Here is a 6,325-nt window from a genome sequence, read left to right as displayed (position 1 = left end):
TTGGATGGCCTTGGTGGCCTTAGTTTTGAATTTTAAATGAAGCTTGAGAGTCAATTTGGTTATATGGATTGGCTTGGAATAATTATACTAGCTTGCAAGCTTATGGTATGACAAACCAAATTGATAAATGCCTTAATAAATGTCTTATGGGTTAATGATTGGTTTATGTGTAAAGTATTTTAATTTGGGCTTAAAGAAAATTGTGTAGCTCACCGTGAAGGTGTAGATACCGGTAAGATCAACGCTGGAAATCATGTTTGCCGGCTTTGGGGGTTCATTTGATCGTGTGCTTGGTGCACACATTATATTATATTTTGAGAGGGATATAACCTTGATGTCTTTATCCTTTCCTCAATTTTTATTTGGTTCATGTGGTTAATATGTACTAGGGCCCTTTCAGCATGTGGAGCTAGACCTATATAGCCCATGGGTGCCTTTAGGATGGAGTGAGCTATACAGTTCAGGCTAATGATTTAAATTCTCATGTTCATGACCCTTGTCCCTATCCCAACATCCTATATATATGTATATGAGTATGATACACATGGTTTATGACTGAATTTTAGTAATTGCATTATTTTATTCCTACACCTCAGTTACATGTCAGTGCTGCCCCACTGACCGTCCCTAGATGCTGCATCGTTTTATGATGTAGGGTCCGAGGTTTTTTTTTTTTTGCTCTTGCGCATTTTAGGTTGTTGAGTACTCATGTTGATCAGCTGTGAAGTGGTGAGCCTCCATCTTTCGGTAGGCCCAATTATTTCATTGATTTCATTACTATTTTAGTATTTTTTGGATTCTTTTGGTCATAGTCAGGGGCATGTCCAGACTTAATTGGTATTCTGATTTAGAGGCTTTTGTGTGGACAAGTATTAGGTTGATCGTTTGTTTTGATTCTTAGAATATTCCTTTAACTTATCTATCCTTGTTACTATTTTGGTTAGCTTCCGTTGTTTATATTTATGTACTCTTGAGGTAAGGCTAAGGGGTAGTCTCCAACCCACGGTGGGCTTGAGATACCCGTCATGGTCAAGCCTGAGTTTGGATCGTGATACTAAAGCAGTTGCCAGGTCACTTAAGTGGTTGCACCAGTACTGGACAACAAAAATTTTGGCTAAGTCCTTACAGTCTCCGATCGGGTGATCGGAATTCGTTCGATACCCCGTGCACGTAAACAAGTTATGATATCCTATCAAATTTGGTATTTCAAACTCAATGGAATCATCAAGATTTCCATTTGAGGTCGTTTTCACAGAATATGGTCTCCACAATCACTATTTTATTTTCAACAAAATTCATCCAATAGCTCAAAATAAGCTCTGAATCCTCGAGACCCGAACCAAGGGTCCTCTTAGCCTTAAATCCACATTTTGGAGCTAAAGAAACTATTTAAATTGTCATATGAGGTTGTTTACCTAAAGTTATGGCCAAGATTAATTTCTCAACTTCAAAAACTCCAAAATAAGGAAATGGGCCTAAAACCCAAATGAACTTTCGGATAATCAAGCCACCGGTGACAAAAAGTCATAAATAACCTGTAGCCGCTATAGAAAAATACGAAACTCAGAATACGTGCAAAAATAGAGAAACTAACCTAGATAGTCATTACACCATTCCAAACTCCACTTTATATGAATATACCGAATTTGTTGTGGTATCGACATTTAATATGAGAACAATCTAAGAATAATAATATTTAATATTTGCTCCTTTTCTTTTTAAGGTTAATTATTGAAAATTGGTGCTCACTAATTTGACCAATTTATATTTGCACCAGATATAATTCAAAATACTTTTCATTAATTCTTATTTTTTTTTTCCATTTGGTATTCATATTCATATCTAACTTACTCTTTCTATTCTTAAATACTTGTCATCCTTATTAAAAATAAATACTATTTCACAATACTTGTTATTTTAGAATATAAGACATAATTGAGGATATGTTTCTCATTTTATCCTCCCCACACACTTTCATTTGTTAAAGAGAGATCACAACTTTCATTAATAAAAGAGAGATGATTAAAGAAATTAAATAAGAATATGATGGTATAATACATATTTTCTTCATCCATCTTTACTATTCCAAGTTAACAAAAATCGATATTCAACTATGCTTGTCAATTTTAAAAAATTAATAAATTTTTTTTTATTTGTGCTCATTTTATTTTTAGCAATTATTTTTTATTTAATATATTTTCAAAATATTAAATTATTATATTTAAAAAGTGATGTATTAAAATTTCTCATATTAATTGTCAAAGTGAATTATTAACAACTATTATTATTAGAGGTGCAAATTAAAAATGTGACATTTTTTTTCTACATAAAAAAATGTGACAAATGTTTAGAAAGAGAAGAAATATATGCAAAGCTCAAATTTGACAGCTACGATAAATGAAAAGCAGTTCATGCTCTCTAGAGTAGGATAAATTGGCGTAAGGTGTTTGACAAATAGCCAAAGAGAAAAAAGGCCGATTCCATCATCACCGTTCTTCTTCCTTGTAAGTTTTAAATCTTCTTCCATTATAATTTAGTTATTTTTCTGTGCTTTTATCATGTCTTTCCGTGGTATCTATTTCTGTTTCACTACTCTGTTTAAGTCTGAGTTGAATCTAGGATTTCTAAAACATAGACACACCACTGAAAATAAGAAAGGAATAAAAATGTATTAAGCGGGAATTGATCCCAAGTACTCTTGGTAAATGACTCAACTTACGTTATTTAACATTCTTGTAGCATGGGTGCCAGCATATGTTATTATTATATCAATTTTAGACGATATATACGTCAAAATAACTAGTTTAATGGAGAAACCATTAGTTCATGTGCCTCAGAATTAGCATGTAATTTTGCCTCTAGTTTTAGTTGTTGGTTTCCGTTTGGGTATGTGTGTATGTTCGTTTAATCGATAAAAGTTACTTCCTTTTTGTAGTTTTTTATTTTAAAGCATAAGTAACTATCTACAATTGTCCCAAAAATCTTACAAAATAGTGTTTTTGATGGTTCAAATTCTAGCGGAGTAGGAAAATATCATAGGTGATATCTTTTCATCTGCTTTAGGGTGGTGGGTGGAACTAGCAGGTGCTAGTGGGAGGTAGCATGTACGTGGTGGCATAGTCGAGTTTAGTGCAAGTTGGCATAGGAGGGTTTCAACATGTTCAGTCAATTTTTATTCCACGTGTACTGCCACTTGTAACTAGTTGGAGCATGGTGTTCATGTAGCATGTCATATTCCTCAGGGGTATTTAATATGAAATCAGGGTAATTCACAGGGTTCTGTGAGGGCCTAATAATTTTGGTTTGAAACTCGCAAAACAGTGATAGGTTAAGGTATTTTTAACCTATTCAATCTTTTTCTTTACTGTTATAGGAGTCTTTTAGCCTTTCCCTTGTTTTCTTCTTCAGAAAAGTAAGGCTAACTCTTTTCCACTCACTGTGCGTAAATGTGTTTCTTTTCCAAAATACCAATTGACCAGATTCATATTTAGGCAACTTTGTACTTTTAGCTTCTGGTGTGTACTGTAACAAAGTATCTGTCTTTCTCTGTCATGTTCCCGGTGACCTCTTCTTGTTCTCCTCACCATGTTGCATAAGCTTGAAATCAAGCAAAAAATGAACATCAAGGGTGAATTGTTGTAAATTATCACAGATTTTTGTGCCAAAGATGTAATGTTAATTTTTTTAGAGTTAATAATTCAAAACACACCTAAACTGTCACTTTTTTCTTGAGTTTAACACTCCCATTATTAGTTGTTTCCTTTTATACCTAACTATATCACCATCTATGGATTAAAACACACCTGGAAGTTGATTAGGCCAACTATGACCATCTACTTAACTAGGTATGTTTTATCACATAGATGGTAATAGTTCAAGCAGGAAAAGGGGTACATGGTGATAGTTCTAGAAAAAGGGAATAACTAATAGTTGGTGTGTGGAGCTCGCAAAAAAGTGACTGTTCAAGTGTGTTTTTGATCGTTATCTCTATTTTTACGTTTATTTGGCATAATGATGCCATGTGATGAGTTTCATGGAGAAACATGGTCAATAAAGATTCATATAACTGACCCCGACTTGTTCGGAATTGAGGCATTGCGGTTGTTGTTAATTCACTAATGTATTTATGAGGTATTGATGAAAGGTGTTCATGTTGTAAGACTGCCCATCAATAGATATCAAGATATATTACACAGATTATTTAGTGGTGCATATCCACGCTGTTATCATACCATATGGGTATCTCAAGGCAAATTAGAGTGTCTGTATAACATGGATATTAATAGGAAATGGTTGACTGATTTCAACTAGAATGCACCTTTGTTTCCTACGTTGATTTGAAATTGTAAATAGCTGCTTTGTCGAACAGTTTGGAGATTCCTTATTTCGTATTTTGTCTAGTTATTACATGTTCTTGTTGATTATCGTTGAAAGTGTTCCCTTCATTCTTATGTTGTTTTGATAATGTGACTAGTTGTTATGTCCAGAGAATTTGGAGATTCCTTACTTCGTATTATTGCTTATTTTCTACAGCTTCTTGGTGATTTTTGTTATATGATGCCTCCTAAGGCAAGAAGAAAGCATCATCGAAGTCCACTTCCAGATGCCCTTAGCTACCTTCCTGATAATATTATTGATGTCATTTTGATGTGTTTGCCTTGTAAAGATGCTGTGAGGACAAGCATCTTATCAAAGAAATGGAGATATCACTGGTGTAGACTTTCAGAGTTGACACTTGATTGGTCTCTTTGGCAAACAGAAAAGGATTTACTAAACCCTATTGATAAATTTACAAAGATTATCTAACAACTTTTGACCCTTCATGAAGGACCCATTACTAAGTTTACCCTCGGTGTTGTTCATCTACAAAGTTGTCCTGCGATTGACAACTTCATATGTTTCCTCTCGAGGAACGACATTCAACATCTTGTACTTCACCTTCCATTAAGAAAGATATACAAATTGCCTTCTTCACTTTTCACATGTTCGTTGAGGCATCTAAGTCTTTGTTATTGCTCAATACATCATCCATCAACCTTTCAAAGATTTGATAATTTAATTAGCCTAGAACTGTGCGAAGTCACTATGTCTTCTGAATTACTGGAAAGTTTAATATCTCATTGCCCGTTGCTTGAGAAGTTGGTGCTGGATATTCAAGACAAGTTGGACACAATTGAAATTAATGCCCCCTTGTTGAGATCGTTCGATTTAACAGGCAATATAAGTTCTATCTGCCTAAAGAATGTCCCCCGTTTGGTAAAATTATTTCTTCATGGTGACTATATTAATGCAGAGGATCTTGATTTCACAAGGATTTTCGAGTCGTCCTTCTCTCGAGCACCTTCTCTTTGAATTCCTTAATTGCGGGGTAAATGCTCTTGATGACTTCATTATTATTCACTTTAGCGGATGGAGTTTCGTTTGGGCTGACTTAAATCTTGAATTTTTGGTGATTGTTTCGTAGTTCTTTGCTCAAGCAGGATATGAAGCACCAAGAAGACTTCCCTTTAATCTTAACAGTGTCAAACGATTTTACCTGCCTGACATTGAGCTGGGTGGAATCATATAAGCTCTCATATGCTCTTTGCTTGATAAGAAGCTTCCCATATTTAGAATATCTCGAAATAAAGGTTCTTAGTGCTTTGACTCTTTTAAATTCTTTCTTTCTTCTAATTTAACCTCTCTTTTTATACTACTTAGGTCCTCAACAATCTATTATTTAACTTCTTGTTATCTTTCTTAGGTTCATTTTGGATATGAAGATGAAGAAGATGAGGATGACCCTATTCCGGGATCCCTTGAGCTCGAACATTTCTTGGGTGTGACATTTAATCACCTAAAGGAAGTTAAGCTAGGCTACTTTACAGGAACAATGTCTGAATTGCTGCTTATCAAGTTTCTGTTAGCCGAGTTACCAATGTTGGAGAGAATGCTAATCGATCGACAAGCTCTAGATTATGTACATCTTGACACACGATTAGAAATATTCGCGGAGATATCAAATTTTTTGCGTGCATCACCTAAAGTAGAAGTATACATAGATTTAAGCAGATCAAGAGCTTTGGCTTAGAAGTTAAAATTGAGAAGAGAGAAACAAACATTGATGTAGTAATATAACAGTGTGTTTATTTCAATGTCATGTGATTGCAGTATAATTTGAGCCGGGGGTCTATCGGAAACAACCTCTCTACTTCTTCGGAGGTAGTGGTATGGACTGCGTACATTTTACCCTCCCAGACCTCACTTTGTGGGAATACACTGGCCTGTTGTTGTTGTTGTTTGTGATTGCAGTGTATTAGTTCTCTACTTGATCTATTGCATATAT

General features: G+C 34.6%; 1 pseudogene; it reads left to right on the top strand.

The window, feature by feature from the left end:
* Positions 1–2,117: 2,117 nt before the first annotated feature.
* LOC107866372 lies at positions 2,118–6,155 on the top strand (annotated as a pseudogene).
* The last annotated feature ends 170 nt before the right edge of the window (positions 6,156–6,325 follow it).

The sequence above is a fragment of the Capsicum annuum genome, chromosome 3, assembly GCF_002878395.1.
Source record: "Capsicum annuum cultivar UCD-10X-F1 chromosome 3, UCD10Xv1.1, whole genome shotgun sequence".
In the NCBI taxonomy this organism is placed as follows: domain Eukaryota; kingdom Viridiplantae; phylum Streptophyta; class Magnoliopsida; order Solanales; family Solanaceae; genus Capsicum; species Capsicum annuum.
This window is presented reverse-complemented; position numbering and strand designations above follow the sequence as displayed.